This window comes from Trachypithecus francoisi, unplaced genomic scaffold (assembly GCF_009764315.1).
Source record: "Trachypithecus francoisi isolate TF-2019V2 unplaced genomic scaffold, Tfra_2.0 Lachesis_group4, whole genome shotgun sequence".
NCBI classification, from domain to species: Eukaryota; Metazoa; Chordata; class Mammalia; order Primates; family Cercopithecidae; genus Trachypithecus; species Trachypithecus francoisi.
Window position 1 is genome coordinate 129,248,051 of NW_022681469.1, and position 27,363 is coordinate 129,275,413.

Here is a 27,363-nt window from a genome sequence, read left to right on the forward strand (position 1 = left end):
GCCCCTGACCCACCTCAGAAGTGAAGCAGAGCCAGGGTCAGGGCTAGGTGGGTAGGTGGGCTGCCCCGGACTTTAGCTGTGCATTGAGAAGTGCCATAGAAACCAGGAACCAAATGAATGAAGATCTGCTATTATTTGGAAGGATGTAAGATCACAAGCATATCTATAAGAAATTGTACCAGGATTACAAATCTCCCATCTCAGCCCTGCAGCAGTGATCTCTGGAAAGAAACACCAGCCCACATCCCAGGCCAGTACACTTCACAGTAATGATGTGTGCCCAGATTAACACAAAAGACAAGTTCCATTAGACTCCCTCTATCTCAAGGAGGATTAACTGAGCACACCTAATGTGAGAAAGAGCATGAGAGGAGCCTGGCTGTCGGAGCAGGAATTCTGCACTGTGGCAGGTTCTGCTCTGTCCGGCTAAGGCTTCTGAATACAGCAGAGATAGGATGGCCTCATAATTTGGGTTGCTTGAAAGGCAGAGAAAGAAAAGTGACCTAGTTTAGTAAAATCAGGAAACTCAAATATGGAAAGACTATGCTATCCCAAGCCAGCATTGCTCTTGAACTAAGCAGATGAGAATGTGAGTCCAGAAAGTTTTTCTCCCAAAGAAATTCTCTTTTTGACAGCCAATGAGGCCCAAGTGGTTTATAAGGTAGCCCAAATGGCAAAACATTTGAGTTAGAAAACCCTCACCTGCTTGGCACCTGTACCAAGGAATTGTCAGTCAGTCCTACAGAACCTTCTGTCTGGCGTTATCTTAAACTGTGGCAGAAGTAATGTCACATGTTCACAATATCCCATGGATGGGGTCATGTGATGTGTTCAGGCCAATGAAATGTGAGTTGAAGGGATTATGTCACCCCCAGACTGAGACTATGAAAAGCCCCTATTAGATGGTTGTCTCTCTGCTTTGAGCTGTATGGAGACCACGTGTTGAGATGGTAGAGTCCTCAGATCAAAGCAGCCCTGAATACAAAATAGCTGCATTTGGAGCTTGTGTGCTACTGCAGGTATCATAAGCCTCACCTATTTTATTACTCCAAAGATGTGCTGGGTTCATCTTTGTAGCTAGCACAGGGGCACCATGATGCTCAGGCTACCACATGGGAGGGCAATCTGTGAGGAGCAGCACCTGGGTGGTGAATAGCACTTGGGAAGCGAACCTCTATGTTCAGCTTGGAAGTAGTTAGCAGATGGAGTTCTAGGATGTACTACCATGGGAAGAAAGTCAAGGGAAGACAAAAGTCAGAATGAGGGAGATGGTATTGGTTATATTCAAAGAAGGAAGGATAAAAGCCTTGGGGAAAGAGTGGAAAGAGGGTGGCCTCCAGAGCTGAGACCACCAGGATGTACAATAAATTATGCTTGGGATGAGCCCAGGACTCAGTATGCAAATGGGCAATCTATGCCTCAGTGCCCACTTATTGGAAAACACACCTGAGATGAAAAGCATGCTCTAAACTCTGTCGCTGGAGAGTGTTGCCGCTTGGACCACGAGATGACTATAACAAAAGCACTGCCATTCATCTTCCAAAAGAGGAAATGGACAGACATATAATTATTAGCCCATAAAATGATAGCAAATAACACAGCCCTCCAGACACTATACTTGGTGCCAGGGAAAAATTGGAGCATTATTGGGAAATCACTGCCTTCCGACTTCAACTTTGACTTAAGAAGAGCAGAAGAGTGTACATATTGGGAGCAGGATCAAGACACAGACTTTCTGGTTCAAATCCTCGCTCTCCTGCTTTCTATTGGGAGATCTTGCAAGTTTATTGCTTGACTTCTTTCTGCTTCAATTATTTCATCTGTCAAATAGAGACAAAAGCAATTCCCTTTTCATGAGGTTAGTATGAAAATTACAGTGGATCATGAAGAAAGTTCTTAGCACCATGTCTGATACGTGAGTCCTCAATGAATGATGAATTCATTGAATATTATGATTTTACCAGGATTGTTTAAACCTCTGGCCAGGTATCCCCTCACAATCCTTTATCTCTCCTCCTACCTAAATGTCCAATACAGGCCACTTCTCCCCTTTCTACACCTACTGTGCAATTCCTGCCACTTTGGAATGGGAGCATCACAGTTGAAGGGTCCTAATTCCTTTCTCAGCCTCTGGGTATCCCAAGTCTCAACTTGCCATGGCCATTGTCTGCTTTACACCAAGACTAGAGTGTCAGGGGCAGATTACACGGAGTCCTACAGTCACTGCTCTGCTAATGAGTGCTTCCCCTAGAGGTGAAGAAGTGAGGCAGTCCCTGCCTTGGAATGCTTTAATAAACACCAGGAAGTCCTCACTGCCAAGGACATTTTACTCACTTTCTAATGTCTAAAATTCTAGAAGATAGGACACATTCATTTGCTAAAATACAAAATTTCCAGGGAGAGGATGTATGAGTCTTTTTTGTTTGATTGTTTTTTGAGACAGAGTTTTGCTCTTGTTGCCCGGGCTGGAGTGCAATGGCGCAAACTCGGCTCACTGCAACCTCCGCCTCCCGGGTTCAAGTGATTCTCCTGCCTCAGCCTCCCAAAGTGCTGGGATTATAGGCATGTGCCACCATGCCCAGCTAGTTTTGTATTTTTAATAGCAACAGGGTTTCTCCATGTTGGTCAGGCTGGTCTCAAACTCCTGACCTCAGGTGATTCGCTTGCCTCAGCCTCCCAAAGTGCTGGGATTACAGGCGTGAGCCACAGCACCCAGCCATATAACAAATCTTATCAGTCAGTATACCTCAGTTTAAATTAATTTCTCAGGTTCCTTTTCTAAAGGGTGAGGGGGAAATGTAAGATGGTGAAAGACTTGGGCATTTGAGAAGCAACTGAGAGGGAAAATGATCCAAATGAGAACCCTGGGACCCCCAGAGACAGTCACTAAGGAGTTACCAGTTGGCACAGAACTTCTACTCCTGCTCCCAACTGGCTATGCTCAACATGAAGCCCAGTAGGGTCTTCAGGGTCTCACCTTGGAAGAGGACAGCTTCCAAGCCTAGGATTGCAGAGTGTTTCATGGTCATTTGAGTGCTGCTCATCAGTGAACAATAGCTAATAAGTTTGCAAATTCAGCAGGCCTGAGCTCCATCAGCAAAGGCATTTTTATGAGGACACATCCTGCTTGGAGAATGTTGAGTGCCATCAGACAAGTCAAATGGCTGCCCTCCTCTTTACTCAAAGTATCTGGAATCCCCTGAATCAGTAAAAATGCCATTGTCACCCTCCTGGGTGTATAAGCACAGGAATAAACACAATAGATGGGAAATCCAACTGTACCTCATCCTGATGATATATTTTAGGACAGTAGTTTTTAACTGTCTAGTTTATGCTGTTAAAAATAATATTGAGAACCCCGAAGAATTTTTGAGGATGTGGATTAACTGATCTCTACAGATATTTATCATTTTAATTTAAAGTGGAAAATTCTTTAAAATATTATTTATAAATTCATTGTAAATAACAATAATAAAATTGATTTGTTTTTCTAAGACCACCAGAGCGGGCACAGAAGAACCAGCCAGTAGGCAAGTGTAGGAGCAAAACTGCAAGTTTATTTTGGTCACCTAAGGTGTGGGGAAGAGGTCTGTCGGCCTCTGGCAAAGAAGGCCGACAGAGTCCCCCGGTGGGGCTCTCGGACGGAGTTCCTGCAGTCCTGACATCCCGACAGGAGTGGAGGACTGAGGAAAGCCGCCCGGGGTGTCCGTCCAGAGCGGCTTTTCTAGGAGTGGGAGGGCAATAGGCGGGGCACGGGCGTGTCGGGGGGCGTTCGGCAGGTGCAACCAGGTAAATCTTGGTCTCTTCGGATTGACGTCACCTGGCGCATGCCCGGTTGGTCTGCACCTGCCCGGGTCGCCGGCTGCATTTTCGTGCGCGCGGGTAAAGTTGGTGAAGAAGAACCCGGAAGTGCACCATCTTGCCTCCATTCGTCCAAACAAAAATGTTAACATAAATGTAATACGTTATGATAAATAACTCACATTTTCCAAAATGACAAAAACGCAGCTTGCATTGTTCACATTTTTGCAAATCTCTTCGTTGTTTGTTTCCATTCAGCTGTGATATCACTCACCATGCAGCCTCTGGAAAACTTCACTCGTAGACACAAGAGAGAATGAGAGTCAAAAAGACAAAGGACAGCTCAGGATTGTTGTAAAAATAGTTTTGACTTTGAAGACCCCATGAAGGGGTCCCAGAGACCCACAGGAGGCCCTGACAAAGACCTCTGTTTTAGAGGATTGTTTTAGGTGATTGCCTCAGGCAAGTCTCCAGGGCCCAACAGGAAGGTCAATACATCCTCTTCCTGGTTAAGGGTAGGCCTACATTAAAGATCAAGGAATCTTGGTGTTTGCAGAATAATTATGGACTAGCAAAGGATAAAGCAGTTGCGGGTTTCTTTGCTGAGCTTCTGTGTTTGTGAATCTGGAACCCAAAGGGGCAGCAGCTGAGGGGCAGGGACTGAGAAGTAGCAGGAACTGTCTCTTAATAGCTGCACCAAAAGGGAAAGTCATGACATTTTTCTGAGACTTCCTTTGTAAAACTGAAATAAAGTCCAAGCACTTCATGGAGAGGACCTTATTTAATTTAAACACATAACATAGAAAGATTGGGAGATAATCATCTTACTCTGTTTTACAGATGAGAAATCACATACTCAGCAAAGTGCCCAATAGACAGGAAGTGACAGAGTCCTAATTTGAAGCAGTGTTTGTTTGATCTTAAAGCCCAGGCTTTTCCCTGTCCTGCTGGCTTGGTGAGAAGGTGTCCAGGGTTGGCAGGAAGCTGAGAGAAGTGGAGGATAGACTTTTTTCTGGAAGTTTATCCGGAGCTAATGGCGTGTGGTGACTATGCCAGGGGTGTGTGAGCACTCAATACCTAATAACTGCCTGCAGAAGGATTAATAGAAAGTGGAAAAATAGAACAGCAACCTGGCTAGTTATCAAAGCAACCCAAGGGACAGTAAATGCCCTCACAGTATATGCTGTGCATGCATCTGTGGACCCTGCACTTCTCAACAGAGGGAAGGAGGGAGGCTTTTTCCTTTTTTCATTTAGACACACGGACGCCTGGCATAATTTGCTGCAAAGCATTTTTCTCTCTCAGGACTTAGGAAAATGGAGTCACAGGTTAGCAAGCTAGATTGGTCAGAGCTTTAGTGAAGCAGCAGGTGACCTAGAAAAGATCTTCCCTAGGAAAAATGCAATAACACAGTGTCCCTAGATAATGATGACATGCTGTCTCTATGCACTGCTAAGACGTTTCAGAAACATTATGGGAAATAAGAAATGGATTTTTCATACAGCTGGTACCTTACTAAATAAATACATATTTCATACCTGTTTTGTTAATGAGGATTCAAAATGTATTCCCATATTGCTGCCAGAGTATGTCCCTAAATCACAGACAGATTGTTTCCATTCTCTTATGCAAAACATCTAGATGGACTTCCAGTTCGAGATTGTGTCTGGCTAACAGCCCTCAGTGCAACCTGTCCCATTTTCTCACTTCTAAAAGATGGGAAAAAATGAAAACTCATTACTATGGAAAACCATCAGTGACAGTCTAATGTCAGAATCAGAGAGGAACCGACACTAATTGGAAGGCAGATGGAGTTGCATTAGGAAACACCAAGCCAAGGAGCCCTCCATACCCATGCCACACCTAGACTAGTTTCAAAAAAAAAAAAAAAAGGGAGCCAAGGCCAGGCGTGGTGGCACACACCTGTAATCCCAGCACTTTGGGAGGCCGAGGCGGGTAGACCATGAGGTCAAGAGATCGAGACCAGCCTGACCAACTGGTGAAGCCCTGTCTCTACTAAAAATACAACGATTAGCCAGGTATGGTGGTGTGTGCCTGTAATCCCAGCTATTCAAGAGGCTGAGGGAGGAGAATTGCTTAAACCCAGGAGGTGGAGTTTGCAGGGAAGCGAGATTGCACAACTGCACTCCAGCCTGGGCAACAGAACAAGAATTCATTAAAAAAAAAAAAAGAAGAAGAAAAGAAAAAGAAAAAAAAAAAAAAAAAAAGAAAAAAAAGGAGCCAGACAAAGGCAAGGCAGAAGCATGGAGCCCTGTGTGCTGGGATCTGGCCCACCAGAGTAGGGGGTGCTAAGCTGTAGATGCTACCAGACTGTGAGGCAAGCAGAATGTGGACTCTATACCAGTCTCAACTTTCTGGAAGGGAAAAATGTCCCAGGAGGAAATATGGGCAGGATGTAGGGGCAGACACAATATATGATGCAATGTGTAGTTCCCCAAATAAAGCCCTTAATATGTGAGTTGGGAGAAGTCCTCTGATAACAGCACCATGTTGAGAGTTATGTGTGATGTATGGGGTTTGTTGTGTGTGATGGGGGATGTGGAGTGAGTGTACCTGTACTTAACTGCAGTATTTAAGAGTCCTGAAGAGTCGGGCAATTGCAGAAGAAACCTTCTGTTGGCTAGAGAGCCCAAAAGAACTTTGGAGTTGGCCTGGAGCTTTGACCTGCCTCCAGATGCATGTCAGGAAAAAGTCTTATTTGTTCACTGTATGAATGAACAGAAAGCAGGGACAAGAGTACTTTATTCACATATCTGTTTCTAATCGTCAAATCTGAAAAGAAATCTGGATACTATTTTTGAGAAAAATAGAGAAGCCATAAATAATTTGGACCTGTAGAAGTACACGTTACACCAAGAAAAAGGAACAATCTGGAAAGCTTAAAAGAAAAGGATATCTCTGGAAAAAAAAAAAAAATATATATATATATATGTATATATATATACACACACACATATATTAATACTTCAGTGACTAGAAAAATATATTTCAAGGAAATGTTTTACTGTCATGCAAAGTTGTAGGAAGACATAAATAGGAACAGTGTCATAAGCCAAAAGGCAGGGAGGGTAAAGGAATAGGATGGTAAGAAAGAACAAGAATGATCAGGGAGCAATACTTGAGGCAATGACGACCAAAACAGGCGCAATTCATGACGCATAAAATCCAGTCCATTCCTGGAAAGACAAATTTGAGACACATTTCCAGAATGTCAAAGGAAAGGATAAGGAAATGAAAACAGCGAAATACGAATGGAAGATAGCAACGAGTGTTCCTGGAAGAGAAACAGGAATAAATGGAAGAGAAGCAGAATCAAACCTACAATAGAAGAAACACTTCCTGAGCTTAATAAAAGAGCGGGGAGGAGTCTTATGTGAGCAAATTTCCAGGGCTCACCATTTTCAAGCATACTAATTAGAATGAGACCCTACCTCCCACCTTCACCATCACATCTTGCCAAAGCACTTTCATTCATTCTCCCAACTAACACTTATATTATTCCTATTGCATGCCAGTCCCTGCAACTACAAAGGTTAAAGAAAAAGGCCCCCAGGTTTCAGGTAGCACAAAATTATGTATTTATAATATGCACAGTGACTTTAGATTTCTTTGTAAAAACAAATATTTCAAAACATTGTGGAACAACATCTATAGTTCTAAGAGAATAGTTTGTGGCTCAGGAATTTCATATGCTGCCAAATTTATGTAAGAAAGCAACAGTTTTTAACAAGATGACATTAATATTAAATACTTAAAAATAGTTAAAGGTGTTCCAGAACCAATGGAGAGCTGGAACAGAATTAAAGTCCTAGGACTAAAGAAATAATGGTATAGAAATTCTGAAATTATTAAAATATAGATAAGCATAATGGGTACAATGTAGCTTAAACTGAAATGATATTACAAACATTATACCAGGAAAATAATATATATAAATGTATACATCCTTAACTCAACATTCCTTTTGTTTTATTTTATTTTATTTTATTTTTTAGAGAAAAGGAGGGGGAAGAGGAGGGGAAGGAGAAGGGAGAGAAAGAAAAAGATGGAACGGTTTTATTAGTAAAAAAAATTCCCAATTAATTATTTAAGGATGGGTATAATAGTTTCTAAATGAGGGTGTAATTTACAATATTCATTACAAAGTAAAAAACGTTAAAGAATATAAGGATAAAACAATGATGTTGTTGCTTATATGGACAAAACATACCTATGATGAAACATAATAGAATAATGTGGATAAAATCTATTCATAGGGTAATAAATTGTAATATGTGGTATATGCAAAAAAAAAAAAGCAAGTTATAACCCAATACTGTAGTACAATTCTACTTTGGAAAAATATGTCTATATGTGTATAAATAGAAAATAAGGTATAGAAATCTCTGCAGCTAAATTTTAACAGTTGTTATATCTGGAGGAAAAGATTTTGCACACTTATTATGTTCTGTTTTATTTTAATTTGTTTGGGGCTCATCTGGATTTTTAGTTTTTCTGGAAGTTACATGTAAAGGATTTAAACAAGGCTATGACATATTTAGATTTGTAAGGGTAGAGACAGAATTGCAAGGGCCAGTATGAGAGAGAAGGTAATGGAAGCAAACCAAGTGAGAGGTGATGGCAGTCTAAATCCAGACAATGGCAATAAGATAGACAAAAGTGGGCAGACCTGAGCTATTCTAAGATGAGGAGCTGATGGGGTTGGAGATCCATTAGATATGGGAGTGCGGCTGCAGATAATGATAGTTCCATATGTCAGCATCGACGTGGATGGAAGTGTCTTGAGCCACTGGAAGATTAGTCTGGGAGGAGTTGGCAAGGCCTCTTAGAAGAAATCAAACCTCCTTTGAGTTTTAAAGGATAACGAAGAGTCAGCCAGCTGGAGAGGTGAGGAAGGCCGTTTTAGCCTGAAGTGAGTGTCCCATTATTTGACCTGTCTCCCAGTGGCCTTTCCCAGCCAAATTGCAGAGTCACCAAATTTGAATAAACATTTTTAAAGGGAGAGAAAAGCACTGCTCCCCCTGGAACCTGTGAACAAATTAAGCCAGAGCAAATCCATCCATCCTGGCTGCAGCAATCCCCAGATAATGCTGCTCAGTGCTAGGCTGCTTGGCAGAAAGGGGTTATTCTCTGTTATGTGCCTCATTTACTCATGAACGGAGAACTTCTGGGAATCCAGGATCAGCCAAGCACAGCACAGTTACTATTTCTAGGAAGATTTCATTTGACACCAATTACTTACAATAGCAGAGCGATGTCCCATTTTCCAATAATAATCACCATGACCTTCACTGGGTCTAGGTGTCCCTTCCCCAAAGACCTGCTTCAAAATATCATCTAACAGATTGGAGCTCCTGTCAAAATAAGAAGAGTCATCACGCTGACAGGATCTCCCTGAGGACACCAAGTACCTAAGAATTTGAACAAAGCATCCTTTCTGTGCTGGAGAAAGGGGGCACATGATTTCTAAAGAGCAAAAATAAATAAATAAATAAAGATGAACTGTAATTATCTGTGTTTAGTAGATTCATTTGAAGTAGAAATAGGTCATTGGGATTTCCATTTCAAATCTCCATTGAAATTCTTTACCAAAAAATTATTTTGCACTTGCTCTATCCAGCCTTTTTTTTGAGAGAGGGATGTTTCCCGGGCTAGACTTGAACTCCTGTGCTCGAGCAATCCCTCCATCTCAGCTTCTGGAGCACCGGCAGCTATAGGTGTGCACCCCCACTGCACCCGGCTCAGCACTTTTTATCAGCTATAATTTATAACAATAATAGTGATAATAATTATAATAAAATAATACGAATGTTTGTTACTACTTGCAGGCTCTGTTATTAATATATATCTCTATCTTTATAACAATCACATGAAGAAGCTGACTCAATTTCTACAGATGTCAGAGAGAAAAATTATCCATTTGGTTGAACCAAAACCCGTCTACCTTCCACATTGAGTTAGTCTTTTATTTTAAATAAATATGTTGTTATCAAGAAAGGAAATCATCCATTATACTTTCACTTTCACCTTTGCTTTCAAAATCACCCAAACCTGAATTACTAGCTCGTTTCTCCAAAAGCATAATTAATATTGACTTTCTTTTTATTATCTCCTATAACTAGATCTTGAAAAATGGTATAGCTAGCATAAAGGAAAACTTCTGAACAGTGTAGCCATATTGCCACAGAAACTGATTCAAAAAAATAAACCTGAGGACTCTAGAGAAAGAATGCATGTTACATAACTTTCTCCCTAGAGTTTGGCAGCCTTTGTTCATAGTTGGATGTAAACTTATTCATTTCTACCCATAAGCCCACATAGCTTTATTTCCTGACATCTGTTTTCTCTTCCCAGGATCTGGAAGGTTTCTTCCTTCTGATAAAGTGTGAAACATTTGTGGGGAAAAGGTAGGTTCAGAGAGGGAGAGAAAGACGACAGCCTGATTCCTAGATCTGAGGTGGGACCCAGGAAGACGGATTTGTTTTAATTCCCCCTTCAAAGTTATTCCTCCTCATGTGCTTTTGGGACAATGCTTTGGGAATCTCTGGAGTGGAGTATCTGGTGGTCTGTGCATTGTGGTGAAGAGCCTGGAGTCACAGAGTCTGGGGCAAATCCCAGCTCTACGTCTAATCAGCTGGGTGAACTTGGCAGGTCAATTTACTGGCGAAGCCTCAACTTACCTGCTCTTAAAATGGAGAGTGGTGATATAAGAAAAGTGTTTATCATAGTATCTAGGTTACAGGAGGTGACCAATAAATAGGAGTGATAACTGTCATCATTACATTACATGTAAAGTACAAAACAAGTATTATCACAGAATGTAGCAAAGTCCTCAATTTGTTGGAAAAATTGATTAAATAAAACCCCAAATGTTTGTAGCCTGTGGGGTGAGATGAGGGAAACGTTCAATGGTAATAGCAAAGTGTTACCAAGCTACCCAAATGGATGATCCATTTAATTTCTACATGGAAAAGGAAAAAAAATGAAAGGGACCTCTGAAACCCTTCTAAGTACCCCCACACACACACACAGACACACACACAGACTCACACACACACAGAGCTCTCAGAACACTGCTGCCAGAGGGTGAAGGCAGTTACAACTTTCATAACCACGGCTGGAATCACACGTATTCCAAGAGGGGAAAATACTTGTAAAACTAAAACTTATTAATTAAGATACTATAGCCAAAATGATGTCACGAAGGCATGTCTGAATATCCATAATAACATTTATGTAAAATTTACTATGTCCCATCAACTGCCCCAAATCCTCTACCAGGATAAGATCACACTATCTTGACAACAACTCTAGCTGGTAAGTGTTGGTTTTAAGACATCTATGATTGAGGATACTAAAGGACAGAGATACTAAGTAATCTACCTGGGCTGTACACCTCATAGACAGTGGAACCAAGACTCATATGTAAGTTAACACATCCCAGAGCCTGTGCTCCCAAGCACAGCCCTCACACAGAACTGCTCCTGTAGCTAACAACATAGTGAGGTCCCCAGAACGTGGGCAAAATCTGGTGGAGAGACTGTTTTCTGCCCCATACCAGCTGTTATCACCAGATTGTTAGTAAAAAGGAAATGGATCCAGCGAATGAGAAGACAAGCCACAGGCTGGGAGAAAGTATTGGCAAAAGACAGACATCTGATAAAGGACTATTGATATGGTTTGGCTGTGTCCCCACTAAAATCTCACCTTGAATTGTAATAATCCTCATGTGTTAAGGGTGGGACCAGGTGGAGATAATTACATCATGGGGACAGTTTCCCCCATACTGTTTTCGTGGTAGTGAATAAATCTCACGAGATCTGATGGTTTTATAAATGGGAATTCCTCTCCACAAGCGCTCTTGCCTGCTGCCATGTAAGATGTGACTTTGCTCCTCCTTCACTTTCCACTATGATTGAGAGGCCTCTAAATCATATGTGGAACTGTGAGTCAATTAAACTTCTTTCCTTTATAAATTACACAGTCTCAGGTATATCTTTACTAGCAGTGTGAGAACAGACGAATACAACTATGGTACAAAATATACACAGAATTTCCAAGACTCAACAATAAGACAACAAATAGCCCAATTAAAAATGGGTAAAAGACCTCACCCATAAAGATACACAGACGGCAAATGAACATATGAAAAGATGCTCCACATCCTATGTCATCAGGGAACGCAAATTAAAGCAACAATGAGATAGCATCACACATCTTTTAGAATGACCACCATCCAGAACACCCGCAACACCAAATGCTGGTGGGGCTGTGGAACAACAGGATTTCTCATTCACTGATGGTGGGAATGCGAAATAGGACTGTCACTTTGGAATACAGTTTGGCTGTTTCTCACAAAACTAAACATACTCTTACCATATAATTCAGCAATCACACTTCTTGGTATTTATCCAAATGAATTGGCAACTCATGCCCACACAAGAACCTGCACATGAATGTTTATAGTAGTTTTATTCGTAACAGCCAAAACTTGGAAGCAACCAAAATGTCCTCAGTAGATGAATGGAAAAACAAACTAGAGTCTATCCAGACAATGGAATATTATTCAGCACTAAAAACAAATGAGCTATCAAACCATGAAGATATGAAAGAAAATTAAATGCATATTACTGATTGAAAGAAGTCAATCTGCAAAGGCTACATACTATGATTCCCAGGTATATGACATTCTGGAAAAAAACAAAACTATGAAGACAGTAAAAAAAAAAACAAAATCAGCAGCTTTCAGGGATTGGGGGGGGATTAATAGGCAGAGCATAGAGGACTTTTAGGGCAGTGAAACAATTTCAGATGTTATTATAAGGGTGTGTATGTGTCATTGTACATTTTTCTAAACTCATAGGATGTATACAACACCAAGAGTGAACCCTAATGTAGACAATGGACTTTGGCTGATGATGATGTGTCAATATAGGTTCATCAATAGTAAGAAATGTACCATTCTGGTAGGGGATATTGATAGCGGGGAGTCGGGGTTGTGCATGTGTGGGAGCAGACAGCATACAGAAATTCTGCACTTACTTGATTTTGCCGTGAACCTAAAACTGCTCTGAAAAATAAGGTTTTTTTTTAATGATGCATATTTGCCAATTATATTTTAATAAAGCTGGGAGATCAAAAGGAGTGGAGGCTATCTTCACACACATGTGCAGCCTTTTACAATTCATTTATAAACAGGCTCTCCAGGAGGGTGATCACGTTTATCTTGTTCACTTTTTAAAAAGTCATTTTGTAAAAGCAATACATTCAAAGGAAGTTACAAAAATAGAGGCCTGGTGTATTACTGACCAAGTTTCCCCCAATTTTTTTTTTGCATAACATTTAACATAACTCTAGTTTGATATCAAAATCAGGACATTGACATATGTACAATGTGTGTATAGCTGGACACCACTTTGCTACCTGGATACGTTCATGTAGCAACCACCACAATATCTTGTTCACTTTTGTCATCCAGTGCTGATCATGATTCTCAATAATACTCTTAAGTGACTCAGTCAACAAACAAATAAGCAAGTGAATGAACAGGCGATTGAATCCATGACATCAATAAAGAGCATGTGGTTCTTCCGATGTGCATATGGGCTCAGTCAATCTCACAGATCATTTTTATTTGTATAAAGTCTTGAGCTGAAAGCACCTCACTACACTATTAAAGTGCCCTTCTTCCCTTTCAACTTAACTAATTGAGCCTATGTGAGTTTAACTGCCACCCCCCCAAAGATCTTTATTGAAATAATATAACATAAAAATAGAGGAGATGATTTTTTTAACACCCCTGATGATAGGAAAAAGTGCTATCCATATGGTTAAAACAAAACAAAACAAAACAAAACTGAGGCTTTCTTGCCAAATTCAGAACAGGTGAGATGGAAAGCCACCATCTGGGAAGAAAAACAAAAAACTGCCTTTAGAGATGGGAAGAGATACCCATCAGAACCTCATTCTCAACCCCCAAACCAAGACCTGGAAATAAAAGGTGTATAAGGTGCCAGTTACAGAGGAAATGCACCAGACCCTGTCGCTGGAGCAGGAGGTCAGAGCATTCTCCTAATTTATCCTGGGCCAAGGAGGCATGCGGGAGGCGGGCTGGGCTGAGCTGGGTGCATGATGTGGGGCGCATGCTGGCAGAGCCAGTTCCCACCTGAGCCAGTGATGCTTACTAGAGAGGCGTGCAGTGCCTCAGCCCCTGACAAAGCTCAGAAGCTCCAGGTGGAGCAAACGCGCTTGCCTTAGTCTTTAAAAATAACTGGACTTTGATCTGGCCAAATGGAACTGGAGAAAATTCTCCCCCTCCTCTTTTCTGTTCACCTGAGGTTTTTCAGGAACCATCCAAGCAATTAAACAGGAGTGACATTATATCTGAAGAAAATGATTTCAGTTACCAGTTCGGTATTATGAAAGACCCTTGGGAATAACCCCTCTGCTGGACTTGAGACCGGTGATAGCTATACGTACTGGTTTTCTTCTCACAAGAAACTGATGGGCATGAAGACAGCAGTGACTGACCTGACTCTTACCTTTTATATTTCTATGAAATAATAGAGAGAAATTTACTCCTCCAGCTCCCAAGAGAAGAATGAAAGTTAGCTTAGAATTTATAGCAGACCCACAATTTCTGACCTGAGAACTTTATAATACAGGAATCCAAACCCCTCCCAGCTCTTCTTTGCTACAGTCATCACCCACTCAGAGGTTCAGCTCTGAGCACACCCCTTCTGAGCCTCTCCCAGGAAGCCTTATCAACCCACAGTCCAGAACCACCTTGACCGTTTGAGAACCTCATGAAGGGTACTTCCAGTGCTAGTGAAGCCTGCAGACTGCTTGGCCTTATACTTGAGATGGAGTGAAGACAAGGGAAACCTCTTGATTGTTCTCGGTTTTCCGCTTTGCCCCTTGAAATTTCCATCTCATTGTGAATAAAAAAGTCAAAGTGTATTCAGTCGCAGAGAGGGGTTGAATCCCTGACTTTCGCAAGATTGAAAGATCATGAAAAAATTGACCACTCTCTGGAAAGATGTGAAAAACCGAAAAGACCAATGAACACCTACAAAGAGTTTGTATCTCTGACTCTTGTTGACAGTGACTAAAGGAATTTATCTGAGTAATTTAGCTAATTCAACTCATTAAGGAAATAACATAATAAAAGATATAACTGAAAAAAGGAAATTATCCATTTGGAAATGATATGATTAAGAAGAAAAAAACAAGATTGTTTTTGAAAAATCATTGGGCCTAATAAGACATGTAATTAAAGAATATTATTATAAAACCAACAAATATAAAAAGCAATTAGCTTTTCTATACACTATCAACAACCAATTAGAAAATGTAATTTTTAAAAAACAAAAGATTAAATATTCAGGAGCAATCAAAATACAAAATGCAAATGAACAAACTTTTTTGTTTGTTTGTTTTTTGTTTTTGAGACAGAGTCTTGCTCTGTCACCCAGGCTGGAGTGCAATGGTGCAATCTCAACTCACTGCAACCTCCACCTCCTGGGTTCAAGTGATTCTTCTGCCTAAGACTCCCAAGTAACTGGGACTACAGGCACCCGCCCACCACGCCTGGCCAATTTTTGCATTTTTTAGTAGAGATGGAGTTTCACCATGATGGCCAGGTTAGTCTGGAACTCTTGACCTCAGGTGATCTACGTACCGTGGCCTCCCAAAGTGCTGGGATTACAGACATGAGCCACCGTGCCTGGTCATGAATAAACTTTAAAATAATTGTGGTGACTTACATGAAGAAAATTGCAGAAGTTTGCTGAGTGACATTTTAAAAGTTTAATAATGGAAAATCTATTCAATGTTCCTGGTAAGGGAACAGAATTAATGATCAGAAACAAATCAGATATATATAAGAACCTAGGATTTTTTTAAGCGCATTTGAAATGAATAGAGAAAAAAGGGATCAAGTCTCCAGCACATTGATGCTCCTGCTTTTCTGAACACACTTAACTCTGTGCTGCCTGAAGACCTCTGTACTTGCTGTTCCCTCTGACCTGAACAGTCTTCCCTCAAAGTCTGTTTCTGATCTCTGCTCAATGTTCTTTTAAAGGATAGTGTCTTGAGGTCTTTATAACTTTGTAGCTTATCTATGGCCAGCAAATGTAGGGCATAGGTGTGCAGAGTATGCAAAGCAGGAAGGCTCTCAATGGTTAAAAATCTGTTTATTTGGTTATGTTTACAACATTTGGATGTGTAAAAATTTGAGTGTAGTGCTAGTGGGCATTTAAGCTAACAGATCTCAGCCTACTGTGAAGAAGTCATAAACCCAGGAGTAATATACAGAGGCCATTTTGGCTTATTTGCATGACACACCCCACCACATTCTCAAGCTCCTCCTCCTTCATTTTTTGTTATAGCACCTATCACTCTGTGACATTATAATCTATATCTATTTGGTTTTGTGTCTATTATCTGTTTTTCTCTTCAGAATGTTAAGTCCATGGAGGCAGGAATCATGTCAACCTTGTTCACTGCATTTTCAGTACCAAAAAAAAGTGAGTGCCTGACCGGAATGGAAACCTAATAAACATTCACCAAAGGAAGTAGGAGAGGAGAGGGGACAGGGAGGGAATATACTAAAATAGCTTAAAGTTTCCAATATAGCCATGAAATTATTTTTAGGAAAATAATTTCAATAACTAGCATAGAAAAAGATTTTTTAAGCATGATACCAAGGCAGAAATCCTTGCAAAAGACTAACAGATTTTACTGCAAAATATAAAACTTACAAAATTTAAATTGCAAAGATTTTTTAATACAAATAAAATTATAAATGGATTTAAATGTTTACAATATAAATAGTATCTACATAGCTGATCAAGAGTTAATATATTCACTAAAAAAGGATTTTCTACAAATCAATAAGTAGAAGATAAACACTTAATAGAAGAACAAATACAAATATAGGAACAAGTAAGACCCACAAAAAATGCAATTCACCAGTAAACCTATTTTAAATGTTTACTTTTGCCACACACTAAATAAATGAAAATAAAAATAACAATGAGTTGCCAAATTTTGCAATAAGAAAAGAAAGTAGCTTTTAAGATATTGGTAGTGCATTAGGCCATTTTTATTAAATAAACCTAAAATGGTATCAACAAAATATGTAAAAGTATCCCTGGGTTATATTGGGTACTTTCTAATTATTCACCAATATGTATTACCTATGTAACTCAAAAAAGTGATTTTACATGAAAAAATAAATAGTATGGTAAATTGCTGGCTCCTAGAGAGTGGGCCAATCTTGGAAAACAATGCCCCAGTGCTGAGAACTGTGTAGGTAAGTTGCATCTTTCAGTAGCACAAAAGAGGGGTTGGTTTTTCACTGCTTTAGCCGAGGGCCAGGAGCTGAGGGGTTAATAGTGCACAGGTAAATCTTGAAGGACAAATGAAGTTTTCCACGTGGCCAAAAGAAGGAAACATTATAGGCAGATGAACAGAACATGCGAAAAGAGAGGAACACAGGACAGCATGGGCCAATGTAGCATCATAATAAAAATGAGCAACACAAGGCCAGCCACAGTAGCTCATGCCTGTAATCCCAGCACCTTGGGAGGCCAAAGTAGGCAGGTCACCTGAGGTCAGGAGTTCAAGACAAGCCTGGCCAACATGGCGAAACACCATCTCTACTAAAAAAAATTAGCTGGGCATGATGGTGGGTGCCTATAATCCCAGCTACTCAGGAGGCTGAGGCAGGGAGGACTGCTTGAACCCAGGAGGTTGCAATGAGCCAAGATCACTCCACAGCACCTCAGCCTGGGCGACAGAGTGAGACTTCATCCCAAAAAAAAAAAAAAAAGCAACACTTGGATTCTCAGTTTGTAGAATTCACAACTGATACTAAAAGCCTATCATGTAACAGGGCTCAGGTTGAAATTCACCTCACTGGTTATGAGTTAAAGACAGGGTTTTTGATCAGACTTACAAAGAAAAGGTCAGCAAGAAAAGAAAGGACACATTTCTCTGACCTCTCACTCTGGGGAATGCTGGAACAGGTCATGAGTGTACCTTCTGCAAGAGGGGCCCAGCTCCCTTTCTCACTCATCAAGAAGTTGCTCAACTTTCCAATATATCAATAGATAGAGCAAGTTTACCTGTGAGCAGAAGCTAGTGGTGGGGCAGGAAATGGACCACTTGGGCATTAGGCGGTATGATTTTGATGTTGTTTGTTTAGCTGCTTAGGAAAACCACCCATTGCCAGCTTAAGATTCAGGGGGAGTTGAGATCAGGTGCAGCCCTACCTCCTGACATGGGGAAAACTCATTGTCCTCACTCATTCATCATGCAGGCAACCCGGGGAGAACTTCCAGGGTTGCTTTTGGACTGTTCTATTTGTGATCCCAGAGCTCTATGACATTTCACTAATTTTAATTTTACTGAGGCTGTATTTGACTCACCCATACTTGAAAGGTAGGGTGCATAACACATCACTAAATAAGCAAATGAGTCTGTGGACCACCAGCAGTCACATCTCAACTACACTTCTCTTCAGGTATTTATTAGCACATATGCATGCTAACTCACAAAATGAGTAGCCACAAAGGGGTGCTAATTCCTAATGATGGTGGTGGCCATTAAGAGTGAAATTGGTAGTTCTTGGACGGAAAAGAGAAGTTCTGGATAAATGACAAAGAAGAAAAATATTAACACATCTAAAAGTTTGAGTGTGAATAAGTACAGCATCTGGAAAAAGTAAAGGTGATTTGTGAAGCTGTTTTAATGATTTATTGAACCAATTCAAACATTGCTCATCAACTTAAAAATTAGACAAATGGATGATGAAACGGTAGTTAACAGAGTGTTAACAGGTCGCTGACTCATTATAAGAATCCATGCAGGCCAGGTGCAGTGGCTCATGCCTGTAATTTCAGCACTTTGGGAAGCCACAGCGGGTGGATCACGAGGTCAGGAGTTCGAGACCAGCCTGGCCAACATGGTGAAACCCCATCTCTACTAAAAACACAAAAATTATCTGGGCACGATGGTGGTTGCCTGCAATCCCAGCTACCGGGAGACTGAGGCAGGAAAACTGCTTGACCCGGGTACGTGGAGGTTGCAGTGAGCCGCGATCACACCACTGCACTCCACCCTAGGTAACAGAGCAAGACTTTGTTTCAAAAAAAAAAAAAGGAAAAAGAATCCATGCAGAGCAAAAGTACTATCAAGGTTTTGGAATAGCATATCCTGCAACATAAAAGTTAGTTCAAATTTTGGGGAAATATTTTTATTTGCAGAATTTAGATTCTCTTTGTGAAGAGAGGGCTTTTCCTAATCACACCTGTATATAAATGTGGACTCAATAGGAATAATTAACATCATTCATCACTCTTGGTCAGTGTTACTATAGAGATGTAATGCAATATTTTGTGGAGGTTATTTTTATGATAAAGTACACTGTTAATTGCTATTTAAATTACATTACATTTGCATTTATAGAATCTGTGTGGAAGTCACAGTTTTTCTGTTATAAGTTATGGCCTTCTATGGGCTGAAATTACATGACTTTCCAGAAAATGGAGTTTCACAACTGTCTTGAGATATTTTTCTTATGAATGCCAAGGACTACTTTGGTACCACTATAGAAAACTGGGAGGGGGAAAGGACAGAGATGCTATTGAGGAGATGGACAATGAGGTTGTCTTTAAAGCCATGCAGAGGTTAGGGTCACAGAGGAGTCATAGTCATGGGAGTGACAGAATCAGATTGGTGTTTTACAAATATTCCCCTGGAAATGACATGGAGGACAGATGGGAACGAAACCAGATTGGAGGAGGCAGGTTGACAACTTAGAAAACTAATTTAGTAGCCCTGAAAAGATGATGAAGATCTAAAGTTAGCTTCAAATCCAGTGGTCCTCAACTTTAGCTAGATATTAGAGATGGCTGAAGAGCTTTTGAAACTACTGATGTTGAATATCATTCCAGATAAATTATATCTGAGAGTGACATCTGGATATCAATTTTTTTAAGCTCCCCAAATAATTGTGATGCAAGGTGAGAATTGAGAATGCTACTCTAAACCAAACAAGGCAATAAATGTGGATACATTCAAAAAGCATTTAGGAAACAGATGATGACTGATGGACGGGAATGGAGAAACAGGCAGGGCTCAACTTCCAGATGTGTGTCTTGAACAGCATGGATGATAGGGTCGAAAATATTAACATGAAATATATGGAAAATCTGCTCAAAGCTGAACGTATTTCAAGCTTTCAAAAAAAAAAAACCACTAAGGTATAATGTCTTCAAAATCTAACCTGCCCTCAAAGCCCACAGACTGGGAGTGGCAATCAGCAAGGAAAATCTCTATTATTCAAAAACTAATCGTTTCTATGGTTGGGAAAAGTAAGTCTTTTCAAAAGTCACAAGAGAAAAAGCACTTGACTGAAGGTGCTTGTTCTGAAGGGAGATCTGGATGTTGAAATAGCAGCATCCCATTATGAAGATTTTGCTCCTGTGGGAGATTAGACTGATGATTCCTTCAGTACTGAGATGGAACGAGTGTCCTCAGAGGACAGTGTTTCTCAAGAAGGAGGTCTAAATGACGACAAAGTTTGATAATAATTAACAGATTTCAGTCTCCTTGAAAACCCATGTTACCTGCAAGTGTGTTCTCTGTCACCTCCTGCTGGCCTTATATTTAGCTTGCCCTCTTGGCTGTACTTTTTTGCTGAGATGGTGTTTTGCAATCTCCCCACAAGGGACCTCAGTAGCACAAGGCTTACATCACCCTTACAGCGAGTAACCAGTCACTATGGCCATGGTTGGACTACTCTGATTGGCCAGCCCTAGGTCATGAGACAACCCTAGGTGAGGAGCAAGAGAGTCACCACCACCTAAATCATGTGGATGAAGACCTGGTTGGGGGAAGGATAACTGAGATAGTGTTATTAGAAGAAGAAATATTTTTGGGGTAGGCAAAAACAACAGATGATGAGTAAAACCTCAAGAGAGTTTCTCCACTCCCTTGGCCCTCATCAGGGTCATGGCCCTGAGAAATAATTCATGGGTGACTGTATACCCTCCCTGGTCTCCATGCATAGCCATGTGTGGAAGCAGAGATGACCATGCTGGAGAAGAGACCACCCCAGAAGACACAGCTAAACTAAAGGCAAATTTGTGGTGCCATTCTTGGCAGGGCCATCTCTCTTGTTTATTATCCTGGAGCTGTCTTCCCCTCCTCTGTTTTGCTGACCTTAATCAATGAACACATAAATATATGTTTGGAAATACATCTGTTTCTACATACCTTATGCCTTCCCTCCAAAGAATAAATTAAGTGATTATTAGAATATAAGAGCTGAAAATGTGAGAGCTATCTGCTCAGAATCCAGAGAAAACAGAATGGGGCTTAGGAAAAGTAGTGCTTAATTAGTTAGTTTCAAAAAATCCTAAAACAGTGTTTTCAAATGTTCATTTCTTTGAAACAGTAGTTAAGGTTTTGATACTCTCCCCTGAGGAAGTCATCTAAAACTGTTGATAAAGCTTTTGGCAAAGAGCTTTTCATTACAGGGCTACTTATAACAACAGAAAACCGTAAACAACTTAACTATCCAGCATGGAAAGAACAGTTAAATAACAGATGGTAAATCCACACAAATAATATTGTGTACCATTAAAAACTATTGACAATAAAATTGTAATACTATAGAAAAAATCTCAAAATGAATAAAAAGCAGAATAAAAACTTATATATGCACCATAAACTTCAGCTATATAAAACAGTGAAGCCTCATTAAAAACAGGGATGAGAAGGATCATTTAATAATGTAAATAAGAGTTGTTTTGATGATGATAAAACGTATATGATTGTCATCTCTCAACTTTCTACTTTCCTCTAGTTTTTATATTTTGGGTAAGAATAATTTACCCAAATAACTTACCCATGTTTAGTTTCTTTAGAAGTCAGTCTTCATCTTGGTTTAAGCGGTCAGCAGAATTTGACACATCTGATCACTCCCTCCTCCCTGAAACACGCCCTCTGTTCTCCCCATCTCTTCTAGTCTTTATATAATAATACAATATAATAAAGGTATCTATTTGTGTGTTTGTCTGACACACAATACTGTGAATTCCTTGACAGCAGGTACTACGGTGTACCAATCTTCATCTGTTTTTTCTCTCCTTACCCAGATTGAATTCCACAGCCATTTTTATTAGTCTCCTTTGCACATCCTCAACTTCCTTGACCCTGCCTCTTCTCATGATATTACCTGGCAAAAATACAACCATGGTAAAATCCCGCTTTTTCTCTCTTTGTACCCACTCCGGCAAACAAAGCTGGAAACACACACACACACACACACACGCATACACACACCGTGCCTACTCTCCTTGCTTACTTACTTACTTAATTTATTTATCTATCTATTTATTTTAGAGACAGCATCTCACTCTGTTGCCCAGGCTGGAATGCAGTGGTGCAATCATAGCTCACTGCAATCTGGAACTTCTGGGCTCTAGTGATCCTCCTGCTTCAGCCTCCCAAGTAGCTAGGACTACGGTCATGCAGTACCACACTCAGCTTATTTTTGTATTTTTTTTTATTTTTGTAGACATAAGGTCTTGCTCTCCTTAGTTTAATAACCTAGAACTCAAATAAGTCACAGATTCTATCCAGGAACTGTATGCTTATTCCCTTACGGTTCACTGAATTCTCCAAAATTATCATTAGAATTTTTAAATATTCGCAATTTTCATAGGATAAGAAAGCAGTATTTCATCCTACATCTCACACTGCCCTAAACTCTTTCTTACCTTCTCTGTCTTCTAACTTTCAGCACCTCCTCTTTCGTCCTTTCCTCCACCGGATGACTTTGTGTCTACTCTACTGAGAGAGCTGAAACATCAGAAGGGAATGTCCTCATTCCCCGGCCTCTCTATACCTTTGCTGCCAACATCAGCATTTATATCCCCTGCCTCTCACCTGAAAAGTATGAGTAAACTCTCCATGTGCCAAGGCTAAACCATTTTCTCATGTTTTGGACACCACAACCTCTTACCTACTCCAGATCTTTGCTCCAAAAATCTTCCCCCAACCCCGATTAAGTTTTCTCTTTCTGCTGATTATTAACATCAACTTTAGCATGCTGTTCTTTTTCAAACACTGAAAACACAAACAAAAGAGAAGAAGCATATTCATCCCACTTTTCCCTCCATCTCACACTGCATTTCTTTACCACCCATTAGAGGAAAGCTTCTTGCAGTAATTGTCCATACTCACTGTAGTCAATTTCTCTTCTCCCATTCCCACACAAATTGTCTAGTCAGGCTTTTGTCAGTAAAGCGGCTCTGGTTTAAGTACCCTTCAATAACTTTCATATTCTAAACCGAGGGCTAATTATTTGAACAGACAGTAGTATTCAACACAACTGACCACTCCCTCTTCTTGAAAATACTTTTTTACTTGGTGTCTAGCCACCAAACTCTCCTGGTCTGCTTCGATCCTATGAACTGCTTCTTCTCAGTCTCTTTTATTGGTTCCTTCTCTTATTTCTGACTTTATTAATATTTCTCATATTAATAGAGTCCCTACCTCTCAGATCAATGCTTGGATCTCCTTCTGCACTTAGGGACAGTCTTGTATTTACTTAAATACTCGTCATGTCTTGGGGCTTTTAAAGTGTCTCTATACGGATGACCCCTGAAGTGATCTCTCCTTCCAGGAGTTCTCCTTTGAACTCAAGTTTCCTTAGTCCAACACAGACTATGTTTACTGCCTATATCCCACCACTGGAATGGAAACTCTGTCCAAGGAAGATTTTTATCTACTTTATTCACTGTACCTAGAAAGGTGCCTGGCACATTACGGACATTTAACAAGTGTTTTTGAATGGATGGATAAATAAATAAATGGGAAATTGGAGCATTATGGTTGAAGGCTAGGAGGAGGCATTTTTGGAGGCATAAAGAGGCAAAATCAAACCAAAGCATCTTGAACAAGAAATTCATAAAATCTTGCCTTTTGTTTACTATACTATCTTCATCGAATCAAATAGGCAATACCTTCTTTTATAATTCTCTAGAAGACTTTGTAAAAGACCAGAATGAGATGCTTCTTGGATGCCTGGTGGAATGCACAGGTAAAACAATCTGGGCCTGATGCTTTCTTTCTGGGAACATTTTACACTAACAGACTCCATTTCTTTAGGATTACAAAAGCAATTAGGTTTTCTATTTCTTCTCAAATTATTTTTGGGAAGTTATTTTTTAGGAATGTGTGCATTTTATTAAAGCATTCAATTTACTGACATAAATGTATCAATAGTGTTATATTATTTTTTCCCTCTCTACTATACCTATAGTTTAATGTCTGATTTTTACACCAAATAGTTTGCTTTTGGCTTCTTTTTTTTCTTGTAATCTATATCACAAATACTTTTTCAGCTGGCTTAATTGATCTTTTCTATTATATTTTGGGCTTTTATTTGTTCCCTGCTTTTGTCATCTTCATCTCCTTTCCTCTGATTTAAATTGATTTATATACCATTATTCTTTTTCTAACATCTTTTTATTTTAATTGAGGTAAAATTTATGTAACATATCATTCATCAAATTAACCAAGTGTACAATTAAGCGGCATTTAGTACATTCACAATGTGGTCAACTATAAACTCTATCTAGTTCCAAAACTCAAAAGGAAATTTAATAGGAAACCTCATAACTATTAAAACAGTCACTGCCCCACACCCCCCATCCAGCCCTAGCAACCATGAACCTGTGTATGAATTTGCATATTATGAATATTTCATATAAATGGAATCATAGAATATGTGGCTTTTTGTGTCTGGCTTCTATCGTTTCGCACAAGATGTTTAAAGTTCATCCATATTGTAGCATGTATCAATACTTCATTTTTTTATGGCTGAAAAATAATATTCCATTATTATATATTGTGTTTTATTTATCAGCTCATCCACTGATGGACATCTGGGTTGCTTCCAGCTTTTGGCTATTGGGAATGATGCTGCTATCAACAATCAGACATATTTGTTTGAAACCTGGTTTCTATTCTTTTAACTATATACCTAGGAGTAAAATTGCTGGGTCATATCATAATGCTGTTTAACTTTTTAAGTAAATACAAAACTGTTTTCTACAATGACTGCATCTTTTTATATTCTCATCAGCAATGTACAAGAGTTCCAACATCTCTACATCCTTGCCAACACTTGTTATTTTCCTTTTTAAAATCATAATTATCCTAGTGGCTGTGAAATGGTATCTCTGTGGTCTTGGTTTGCATTTTCCTAATAACTAATGATGGTGAGCATCTTTTCATGTGCTTGTTAACCATTTGTATACCATCTTCAGAGAAATATCACTTAAGTCCTTTGTCCCATTTTTTAGTTGCATTGTTTGTGTTGAGTGTTAAGAGTTCTTTATATATTCTGGATAGTAGATTCTAATCATATTTACAATTTGAAAATATTTTTCTCTTGTTCCACAGTCTATCTTTTAATTATAGTGTCCTTTGTTACATACAGTTTTTAGTTTCAATAAAGTCCAATTTACCAATTTTTGTCCTTTGTTGGATACCCTTTGAATTATATATGTTCCCTCCTACCTTCAACCATAATGGTCCAGTTTTCCATTCATTTATTTATGCTTTGGTGTTATATCTAAGAATATCTTGCCAAATCCAAGATTATGAAGATTTATCCTGTCTTCTTCTAAGAGTTTTAGAGTTTTAGCTAATATATTTAGATGTTTGATATATTTTTAGTAAATGTTTGCCTATGGTATGAGCTAGAAATTTAACTCCATTCTTTTGCATATAGATATCCAGTTGTTTTGGCACCATTCATTGAAGAGCAAATTTTTTGCTTCTTGAATGATCTTGGCATTTTTGTCAAATGAGCTACAGATGCTTAGGTTTATTTTAGGGTCCTCAATTCTATTTTGTTGCTCCACATGTCTATTCTCATGCCAGTAGCATACTATTTTGATTATTGTAGCTTTATAATAAGTTTTGAAATCAGGAAGTATGAGTCTTTCAACTTTGTTTTTCTCTTTCAAGATTATTTTGGCATTTGGAGTCCTCGTACTTTTACATAAATTTTAGAATTAACTTTTCCGTTTCTGCAAAATTAAAAAAAAAAAGCCATTGGAATTTTTGGCAGGTTTGGCATTTAATCTGTAAATCACTTTAGAGAGTATCATCTGTATATGAGTCTGTTCTCACACTGCTAATAAAAAGTAACCGAGAGTGGGTAATTTATAGAGAAAAGAAGTCTAACTGGCTCGTGGTTCCACAGGCTGTACAGAAAGTATGATGGCCTCTGGAAAGGCCTCAGGAAACTTTCAATCATGGCAGAAGGTGAAGGGGAAGCAGGAATGTCTTACATGGCCAGAGCAGGAGGAAGAAAGAGATGTGGGAGGCACCACACACTTTTAAACATCCAGATCTCATGAGAACTCTATCGGAAGAACAGTGTCAAATGGGGAAATCCATCTCCATGGTTCAATCACCTCCCACCAGGTGATTGACCTTATATAGGTCATTATTAATTTTACTTAGCAATGTGTGTTGGTCAGGGTTCTCCAGAGGGGCAGAATTAACAGGATATATGTATATAGGAAAGGGAGTTTATTAAGGAGAATTGACTCACACAATCACAAGGTGAAGTCTTACAATAGGCTGCCTGCAAGCTGAGGAGCAAGGAAGCCAGTAGTGGCTCAGTCCTAGTCCCAAAGCCTCAAAAGTAGGGAAGCCGACAGTGCTGCCTTCACTCTGTGGCCAAAGTCCCAAGAGCCCCTGGCAAACCACTGGTGTAAGTCCAAGAGCCTAAAGGCCAAAAAATCTGGAGTCTGATGTTCAAAGGAAGGACGCATCCAGCACTGAAGAAAGATAAAAGCCAGAAGACTCAGCAAGCCAGCTTATCCAACTTTCTTCCACCTGCTTTGTTCTAGCTGCACTGGCAGCCGATTGGATGGGGCCCATCCACATTGAGGACAGGTCTTCCTCTCCCAGTCCATTGACTTGTGTTAATCTCCTCTGCCAACACCCTCACAGACACACTCAGAAACAGTACTTTACCAGCTATCTAGGCATCCTTCAATCCAATCAAGTTGACACATAATATTAACCATCACACAATGTTTTATAGTTTTCAGTGTATAAGTCTTATACCCCTTTGGTTACATTTATTCTAATTATTTTATATTTTTCGTGCTATTGTAAGTAGTTATTTTCTTAATTTCATATTTGGACTGTTAATTGCTAGTATACAGAAATACATCTGGTTTTTATGTGTTGAAATTGCATCCTGCAACTTTGTTAAACTTGCTTCTTAGCTTTGATCGACTTTTGTGAATTCTTTAAGATTTTCTACATATCAATATTATCTGTGGATAGATGATTTGCCTCCTCCTCCTTTCCAATCTGCGTGCCTTTTATGTATTTTTCTTGCTTAATTGTTTTGATTAGAGCTTTCAGTAAAATGTTGAGTAGAAGTGGTGAAAACGTGCATCGTTATCTTTTTCCCGATATCAAGATAAAGTTTTC

General features: G+C 39.6%; 1 protein-coding gene and 1 long non-coding RNA gene across 7 annotated transcripts in view; one reads left to right on the forward strand and one right to left on the reverse strand.

Annotated features, from left to right (window-relative positions):
- The window catches only part of LOC117073029, a 164,327-nt gene extending 149,969 nt beyond the window's left edge, over positions 1-14,358 (reverse strand). The window contains exon 1 of the long non-coding RNA XR_004433066.1: positions 14,302-14,358. This is a non-coding gene — a long non-coding RNA (uncharacterized LOC117073029). The remainder of the gene's footprint in view (positions 1-14,301) is intronic.
- Positions 1-27,363, forward strand: part of NPSR1 (neuropeptide S receptor 1) — a 223,488-nt gene that overhangs the window by 53,038 nt on the left and 143,087 nt on the right. The gene's annotated exons all lie outside the window — the stretch shown is intronic.